The 10,898-nt window shown below is 31.5% G+C and overlaps 1 protein-coding gene across 1 annotated transcript in view; it reads right to left on the bottom strand.

Moving 5' to 3' along the window:
* Positions 1-10,898, bottom strand: part of LOC149799991 (uncharacterized) — an 86,168-nt gene that overhangs the window by 12,197 nt on the left and 63,073 nt on the right. The window lies entirely within an intron of this gene.

Below are 10,898 nucleotides of genomic sequence, written 5' to 3'. Positions count from 1 at the left end.
CTGTGATATTTCTAAATTATGTAACCCTCTTGATTGGACCTTGATTAATTTTGTACCACATTATTTTGCTCCACGGCTTGAGGTGTTCGTAAATATTGGCATAGATGTTGGTGGCTGATATTAGAAAGCTGTGGAACTCAGGGAAACATAATGGCTTACTTCAAAGAATACATAAGTAATTTAATTCTGAGAGACATTGACAACAAAGAATTTGCAAAATGAGGGACAAGTAATTGGATGTTTGTTCATGGTCGGACAGATCTTCGTTAATAACGAAGAGGTTCCGTTAAACGCAAGTCATTGTGCATGATTATTCTGGCATTTTTCGCTTCACATGTAGTAGGGCCGTCAATTAATTTCTTCGCCACACGTGTTTGTGTGTACGCATAAACTATTCACTTATTTTCACATTATATTTCTTATCTATTTCAAACATAATTAGTAATAATAAACAATAAAATAGAAACGAACTGACGTCACTCGCCACTCTCTTTATCTCTCCTTAATGTCACAGTGTGAGTTATATAATAACATACACGCCTTCTACCTTCATAATGATGAATTGTTAATAGTTTTGCTGGTAAGCAAGGAACGTCAAGATTTTAAACCAAAGCATAATAATAAATACTGAATATATTAATGAACATTTAAATAAGGATAATATTTGCAGCTTTATGGAGGCATTTAAACATGAATAATTCATCTTATAAAATGTAATTGACAATTCCTGTTTTAGATTTTCTTTGAATTTGTTGACTTTGCCTTAATGAGGATAAAGAATACTATAATAAAAACATGATTACTTTTTAGCCTTTTCTTACGATTGGATAATTAATATTTTATCATAATACATGATGGCTCATAATATATATTTAACTTTTTCAATTTTAATTTCGTAATCAATAAAGTAATTATATTTGGCTTGTAATTAAAGGCTAATTTCTTGATATAGTACTCCCTTACAACAGAAGGATTTTCAATAATGTTGTTTGATTTTGTCTTAAAAATAATCATGCATAATCTTGTTTTTTGTAATAATAATAATGTCGTAACCTAACTAGTTTTTTCATGAGGAGTCTTGTTCTGATTCATGGAGCTTATTGAATATTTCGTGTGAGTCCAAACAAATATGCATTCAAGCGATTAATTATTTAATTTTGAAGCTCATTAAATTTGTCTTTTGCAATAACATACGTGACAAATACTTTGACCTGGTATTAACATTTTTAGGAAAACATATATTCTGTCTTACACGTCTTTCTGTTTGGTTCATTGAATGCATTGGCTAAAACACTTTGTACGCGGTTTAAAAATGTAAATATATAAATTTATTATCTTCTTTACCTCATTTATTCACATAATAAATATTTATGACCTGATGCTGGCATTATGCAGCAACAGGCTCAATGCTTTTATTTTTCGGGTTTTCTCCTAAGCTGGTTAAATGTAAATTGCAAAATGGATATATTAACATGGATGTGTTGACCCATATTTCAAATGATACAGCATTTAGATACAGGCGTTTATCTAAGCATTCGAATCTGCAAAGTTGATATATATGCCTGGTGATATTAACATTCATACAAATTATGATGGAGTACTTGCATTTGACTATAACATGGGCAATTGGCATATTCTATCTAAATTTGGCTATTACATAGGAAATATGCATAGGCTATTTAAATTTGGCTATTGCATAGGAAATGTGCATAGGCTATTTAAATTTGGCTATTACAGAGGAAATATGCATAGGCTATTTAAATTTGGCTATTACATAGGAAATATGCATAGGCTATTTAAATTTGGCTATTGCATAGGCGATTTTGAATTTCGTTATAAAGTTATTCTAACTTGGTCGTTTTGGTTCATGTATCATTGGTGATTCAATGACATTATGATGTGATCAGTGCCATCTGTCAACAACAATGCTCAGTGCCATATGTCTGTACAACAATGCTCAGTGTCATATGTCTATACAACAACTGCTTAGTGCTATCTGTCTGTACAACAATGCCCAGTGCCATCTATTTGTACAACAATGCTCAGTGCCATCTATCTGTACAACAATGCTCAGTGCCATCTGTCTGTACAACAATGCTCAGTGCCGTCTGTCTGTACAACAATACTCATTGCCATCTATCTGTACAACAATACTCAGTGCCATCTATCTGTACAACAATGGTTAAGCGCGACTGAAAATATTGAGACACATGATGTAGCTGATATAAGGAATTTTTAGAGAAATTCGTGCAAATGGCCATGTTATGGTTGCATTCACTTTGTGATGGTGATATTTATGCTGATAATGTTGATAACGAATAACATAATGGGAGTCGTTATACAATTGAAAAAGGGTAATACTGATCTGAAGTTGTTAAAATTTGAGTTATTTATGAGTATGCTTTATGAATGCGTGTGAAATACTGCATCCAGATAGCCCATTATGGTGTGGTGTGGGTGTGGAGTCTGTACATACTAGTACTACTACTACTACAAATAATAATAATAATAATAATAATAATAATAATAATAATAATAATAATAATAATAATAATAAATAATAATAATAATAATAATAATAATAATAATAATAATAAAGAGAAGAAGATGAACAAAAAAAGAACAAGAACAACCAAGAAGAAAAAATAGAAGATAGCCTGGTGATGATATTCAGATATTGTATAATGGTTAACGTCATTATTGCAAGATATGCAAACATATATGGGTGTGTTGGCGGGATTGTGGATGAGTTTGAGTGTGTACTACCACTACTACTACTACTACTAATAATAATAATAATAAATGTTCATATATTAGCCTGATTAAAATCGTATGGTTGAATGGGAAATATTCTATCCGGTTGCTGCATTATGATTTTAAGATATTATTACCAGATATATGTATGTTGAGTACAAGTGTGTGTAATTGTGTGTATAATATTAGAAATAATGGTATGGTATGCGTTTTCTTGGAGTCCATGAAAGCTTGTATTAAACTGGAGACAATAGTATTTACAGTGGAAACATTGAAAATAATTAACGCTTTGTTATGTAACATCAAATATTTTGCATGATAAACAACTCAGATAATTGTAAGCATATAGTACCATTAAACTGTGTGCATTTGCCTTGGTTTCATCGTTGAGCAAACAATATAAATACACCCCGTGTTTACAAAACGTATAATTTGATGAAAGTATTTTCATAATGCAATAAATTAATTATTTTATACTTATTTTTCACTAACATGCATTTTTCACAACTTGCTAATATACTGGTGTCTTTTCAGAATGTTAGGTTAATACAGAAACGAAAGCAATTGACAAATGACTTGAAAATAGAGATATTCTCAGAAAGTAATTATTAGCTGAGACATTAGGCAAACAAAAACTTCAGCAAAAATTGCCTCGCTATTAGAGGAACCTTAGAAAAAATGAATGAAAAAATTGGCAAATTGTAAAACATAGATGAAATATAGGCTACATTAAATGTATATGGTACAATGATTATCATGTGCATTCACCTTAAATACTACTTCAAACATTACCACGATCACAAATCATGTGGTTTCCATCGTCAACACAAGAACAGAATGATGAAAACTAAATCTAACCAAGAGAACAGCTCAAATATTGACATGAAATTAAATTAACGATACAGTTATACAAATTAGGTAGTTAGCCATATTTAGACATGGTGCATATTGACCCAAATCAGCTAGTTGAATTGTATCTAGGAGTATATAATGATAACTGAAAACTCCACATGAACAAGAGAAATCATTGTGGAATCATATACTTGAAAACACGACGATTTAATGACTTGAGGAAATATGTCATCAAATCGCTGCAAGCATCTAAAGCTTTACATGGGATTCAGGACTATCCCAAGAGCAAAGTACAACAGAAACGAAACAATAATAAAACAAACAATGTAACAATAAATAATATTACAAATTTCCCAGAGATCAAGTCAAACGATTACGCATACTGATTATACAAACAGTAAATCAATGTAATGCCATGAACACTGAGGTCATATGAGTTTCAAACAAACTTTACAAAGATGGCCTTATTGATAAAATAAGATATAAAGTTTTTTGTTAAAAATACACGTAAATATAGCGTATAAATTTTATTCGCCACTTTACTGTTCTTCAACAGTCAAAATGAAACTTATGGCAAACCAGAAATTTTTAAAATGGAATTTTCAAAACTAACCATTCTTGATGTGAACAAACAATACAAAAACGTGGCTTCATTAGTACATTTGGAATTTAACGTTTAATATCGCGAATTTAACGAGTAATTTCCATTATTAGAATGGCATATAACGGGTTAACATTTATTATTAGTATTTCTCTGGGGCCCATTTACATATAAATAGTTGACATCGAGTCATACTATATTTGCTGGCAGATATATAACATCGCAATATAGCCTGATTACCAAGCAATGCATTCAAATATGCTAATGTAATATAGTTGTAGTTTATTCAACAGGCATAAATGCAATCAGAAATATACTGTAGTTTGATATTAAAACACTGTTTGAGAAGGTCAAGAACAGGTCACAAACTGCAGTTTGATATTAAAATACTGGTTCAGCAGGCCAAGAACATACATGATAAAACAAAGAATATGAACGATATAAATCCATATCTAATTCGCTTTTTCTTCTGTGGCTGGTTGTTATATCAAAGGAGCGACGTTACATTTAGCTCTAAACTAAATGCTCACTCAGAGTCTCTTGGAGGTTCGATCCAATGAAATCACTTATTTTCCGATAAATAAGAGGCATCTAATACATTTTGCAGGAATAAATAATAGCAACACGTTCCAAAAACACAATCGATTTGAAGAATAAACGTGCAAAATTTGTTTGTCACTGAAAGAGAAAGAATGATGTATATGGAAAGTTAAAAAGAAAATAGTAGGAGGAAATATTTATAGAAATGTGATTGCTATATTCAAGCTTATTTGTTTCTTCGTCAACAGTTTAGCAAACATATCACAAGCAATAAAGTAGATGATTTGAAACCATTAGCCAAGTAATTAGGTACAGAATTCTTAGAAATCGCTCAACTACACTTGGAACAGACAACAAAACAGCTAGATTGATTCTAGAGCAGTTGAAAAAAGAAATCAAATAGTAAATAAACCTGCAATATATCACTTGAGATAAAGCAAACGGTCAAACAATTAGCAAACATAAATAGTCACATTTAAAGATGTTTTAGAAACAACGTCAAAAATTTATTAGATCATTTTCATTACAAGCGTTATCAAATATGATGACAGATGGATGATTTAAACATAAACATATAATTTAATATAAGAATAATACATTAAGCATGAGTAGAATTATTTACAATGCCTTAAATGTAGCTGAAGATATTCCAGAGGATGACGGTCACGAAAAATATGAACACGTGGGGTAACTAACACATGATAGTAATATGAATCAAGGTGGTAAGCACATCATCGAGACGATGGACCGTAATATGTATTTGCTGCCGCACAGACGTTTCGTCAAATATTCTCTGCTTATTTACAAAAGAACCCGGATTCTTTCTAAACCAGAGCAATATGTCAAGAGGGGCTTTTGCGGCCTATGATAGTGCGTTTCAAAAGCCATATTAACTTAACCATAGTTATCGGTTTTATCTGATCTTGAAAGCAAATTAGAATCCGGATAACTAAATGAGCTATACAACGAATAAATGAATGTATATGGACAAGACGATATTACAAATCAATTAAGCAACAAACTGAAACGAAACAAAATAAAACAAAGCAAAGTAGATAATGATTATTGGTAATTGATATCAAATTAAGGACATTAATAGTGTCATGCGTGACTACTAATATCATCATTACATAATTCACCAATTAATGGAGAAAGCCCCAATTAATTATTGTTTTTAAATTTTAAATTACAAGCAAGATTTTTCACTGAAAATCTAAGACAGTGAAGTGATATCTTTATATACAGTCAAATTATATTGTTTAAAGTTCAAAACACAAACATATGGTATAACGGTACTAATTGCGCAAGTCCAGGTGGGCGGAATTTAAGGTGTATGGAACATTGTATTCAGAATTAAAGAACAACACTAGCTGTGATTGGTGCATTATGTAAGAGTTGTACTTTCTGTTTGGCTTAAAAAAATATTGAGCCTCTTGGCAACATGTGAGTTTGTTTTAATTTCTATCTAGATCATATTTTGTATTTTTTATGATTTTTTTAATATATGGTACACATGGCTGAAAATGTGCTTGTTGTGACTAGATAACTCTTACCCCTGTCTAGTTCCAGTAGAGTTATCTCTTTTAAATGCAATGGAGTACCTGGTTATGTCATTGTCAAATTGACAATCTAGCATTGTTCTATATGACAGTGTGTGACATGCATGCCCAAGTAGGACAGAAAGTATATTTATTTCACAAAACATTAGCATTGAGGTATATGGAAAAACAATTGGTACCGTGATACCATATACAAATAATGAACTTATCACACACATAAAACCTGGGAAGAATATTAGGACATTAATTGTACGATATGATTGGCAGAAAAAGCAAACCTCACTCCATCAAAATCTATTGGCAAGAAAGCTAGTCGTTTAAAACTGTTAAATGGTTTGTCAAAGAAAGGATTAATATTTACGGCAGGGATAGAAAAATATTTAATTGATGTAATCCTGGGAACGCAATACCTAATAATGAACTAATTAATCAACCGAATGGTATATGAACGCGATCACAATTACGGTTATGATTGAAACATATCCAATTATGATATATATTACCCATATTATAAAGTACACTAATCAAGGACATATAGTATACCAATCCATTATATATAGTATACCAATACATAATATCTAACGTACGAATCCATAACACATAGTATACGAATATATAGCAGAACAACTCGATAACTGCCTGCGTTCATTGCTGGACAAACATGCCCCAGCTACCAAGTGCAGAGTATCAATTCAAAGTGTTCTCCATGGTATAGCAGTGTTAGTAACCAGCTTCGCACTGCTATAAGAGACCGCCGTAAAGCTGAAAGGCTTTGGCTATCCACCAGACTCACTATTCATAAGCAAATCTATGAAGCCGCTAAGAAGAATGTCACAAATATAGTCCATGCAGCGGAATCAGTCCACTAAACTACTAAGATCATGGAAAGTTCCAGCTACAAAGAGCTCTTCGAGATAGATTACTAACAAGTTAATGTCAAGGAACAAATCTACACCACTTCCAACTACCTTCTCTCCAGTCGATCTTCCGGACATGTATGTTTGCAAATTGCTTCCGTGACAAAGTACAAACCATTAGAGATAAGCTTGACAACACAATTTCAATTGACTCCTCGTCACCATACAGTTGGGATACATAATTTGAGCGACAACCATAAACAGCATTTGAACCTGTCTCTATGGATTTCGTACGCACAATTCTGATGAAGAGTGCATCAAAGTCATGTGAACTTGATCCAATTCCAACATCAATTCTGCTTGAATGCTTAGATCCAGTATTGCCTTCACTATCTGATGTTATAAATACATCTCTCTCATCCAGGGAATTGCCATTCATTTTCAAAACTGCCATTGTAAAGCCTCTGCTGAAGAAACCAACACTAGATCATAACGATTTAAAGAACTACCGCCCAGTTTCTAATCTCCCATACATATCAAAAATCTTAGAAAAGGTTGTTCTATCCCAGCTTGTATCTCATCTGAATTCAAACAGTCTTCTTAGCAATGTACAATCTGCATATCTCCTTTTCACGGTGCTGAAACTACTCTTCTAAAAGTAGTTAATGACATTCTCTCTGCCTTGAACAGCGGAAAGGTTACAGTCCTCACCCTCTTTGATTTGTCTGCAGCATTTGACGCAATATACCATGATATATTACTTCACCGTCTCCAGCATGTATTTAGAATTCATGATACATCCTTACTGTGGTTCAAGTCCTACTTGGTCAACACGACACAAATTGTGTCTGCAAATGGAATAGATTCCAGCCCAGATGATCTATGTTGTGGTGTTGCACAGGGGTCTGTTCTTGGACCTGTATTCTTCATTATATACACTCAGTCGCTCTCAAGTGTCATAGATCATCATCCAGTGTCTCACCAAGTGTACGCTGATGACACCCAAATATACAAAACTAGCCAACCAACTGAAGTTGATGCTACCATTGAAGGTGTTGAGAGGTGCATTTCTGATGTGAAATTATGGATGACATGTAACAAGCTGTAGATGAATGATAATAAAACTGAGGCCATTACGATTACAACATAAAGACTTTCTCATTTGCATCCTTTACCTCACACAATAAATATCAGCAACACCAACATTAAATTCACACAATCAGTACGAAACCTAAGTGGTATTCTGGACAGTACTCTCACAATACTAACATGTCATGAACATATGCAAGGCTGCATATCTTGAGCTGAGACGCATCAGCTCAATTCGCAAAAACCTTTCTGTTGATGACACAAAAACACTTGTGTGTTTGTGAGTAATTTCAAAACTGGACTATTGTAACTCAATTATGTCTGGTTCATCTCAATATCTACTCCAAAAACTTCAAAAAGTTCAAACCACAGCTGCTCGGATCATACTTAGAGTACCACGATCAGAGCACACCTCCCCGCTGCTCTGTACCCCACACTGGCTATCCATTCGATCCAGAATGAAACACAAAATTTGTTCTCTGTGTTACGTTTCACTGACTGACTCTAGTCCAACATACCTATCCGACCTCACCCATGTGTACACACCAGCAAGATACTTACGCTCATCTTCTGACAATCGTATACTCATTATTCCCACTACGAAAACAAAGTCATATGGACAGCGTTCTTTTGCATACCAGGGCATGAACTGCCCACTGAACTTAGAATAAAAGACACAGTGATCACATTCAAGAGTGCTCTCAAAACTCACTTATGTCGAATGCAAGAACAAACTTAAAGACCTAATAATGCTTTTTTTAAAATTTATTTTTATTTTTTCTTATTTCTTGGTGTTTGTGTTTGTAATCATATCATTATATATGTTTTTTATTTTATAGGTGTTGTCTAATGTTGTAAAGCTCTTAGAGTTTCTAAAGATTAGGCACTATACAAAGTCCTCATTATTATTATTATTATTATTATTATTGTTGTTATTATTATATACTATACCAATCCATCATATATAGCATACCAATCCAAAATATATAGGCCTACTATACCAATCCAAAATATATACTATACCAATCCAAAATATATACTATACCAATCCAAAGTATATACTATAACAATCCAAACTATATACTATACCAATCCAAAATATATACTATATCAATCCATCATATATAGCATACCAATCCAAAATATATACTATACCAATCCAAAATATATAGTATACCAATCCAAAGTATATACTATACCAATCCAAAGTATATACTATACCAATCCAAAGTATATACTATACCAATCCAAAATATATACTATACCAATCCAAAATATATACTATACCAATCCAAAGTATATACTATAACAATCCAAACTATATACTATACCAATCCAAAATATATACTATATCAATCCATCATATATAGCATACCAATCCAAAATATATACTATACCAATCCAAAATATATACTATACCAATCCAAAGTATATACTATACCAATCCAAAGTATATACTATACCAATCCAAAGTATATACTATACCAATCCAAACTATATACTATATCAATCCAAAATATATACTATACCAATCCAAAGTATATACTATACCAATCCAAAGTATATACTATAACAATCCAAAATATATAATATACCAATCCAAAATAAATACTATACCAATCCAAAATATATACTATACCAATCCAAAGTATATACTATACCAATCCAAAATATATACTATACCAATCCAAAATATATACTATACCAATCCAAAGTATATACTATACCAATCCAAACTATATACTATACCAATCCAAAATATATAATATACCAATCCAAAATAAATACTATACCAATCCAAAATATATACTATACCAATCCAAAGTATATACTATACCAATCCAAAATATATACTATACCAATCCAAAGTATATACTATACCAATCCAAAGTATATACTATAACAATCCAAAGTATATACTATACCAATCCAAAATATATAATATACCAATCCAAAATAAATACTATACCAATCCAAAATATATACTATACCAATCCATCATATATAGCATAACAATCCAAAATATATACTAAACCAATCCAAAATATATACTAAACCAATCCAAAATATATACTATACCAATCCAAAATATATACTATACCAATCCAAAATAAATACTATACCAATCCAAAATATATACTATACCAATCCAAAATATATACTATACCAATCCAAAGTATATACTATACCAATCCAAAATATATACTATACCAATCCAAAGTATATACTATACCAATCCAAAGTATATACTATACCAATCCAAAATAAATACTATACCAATCCAAAATATATAATATACCAATCCAAAATAAATACTATACCAATCCAAAATATATACTATACCAATCCATAACCTAACAACAACTGATAAAACTAGTGAATTTAAAACAACCCAAACATATAGGGTTTTTAACCAGACAATGTTTGTGTCAACATAGGTAGTGAATTAGTTTTTAAAACAGTTATTAAAAATAGCTGGATAAAAGAATATCAGACTGCATAACAATACAAAAGAAACAACAAAGTTGTGATCGTTTGAAAATTTCAATAAAATACTCAAATATCTAACATGAATATGCCTAACGGAAGACAAATCAGATAATTAGTTTAATATTTTATCAAAAGATGATGTATAAAGATAATTTC

Source organism: Sinohyriopsis cumingii, chromosome 5 (genome assembly GCF_028554795.1).
Source record: "Sinohyriopsis cumingii isolate HCF-2022 chromosome 5, ASM2855479v2, whole genome shotgun sequence".
In the NCBI taxonomy this organism is placed as follows: Eukaryota; Metazoa; Mollusca; class Bivalvia; order Unionida; family Unionidae; genus Sinohyriopsis; species Sinohyriopsis cumingii.
The sequence above is the reverse complement of the archived record's forward strand: the minus strand, read 5'-3'. Positions and strand labels throughout refer to the sequence as shown.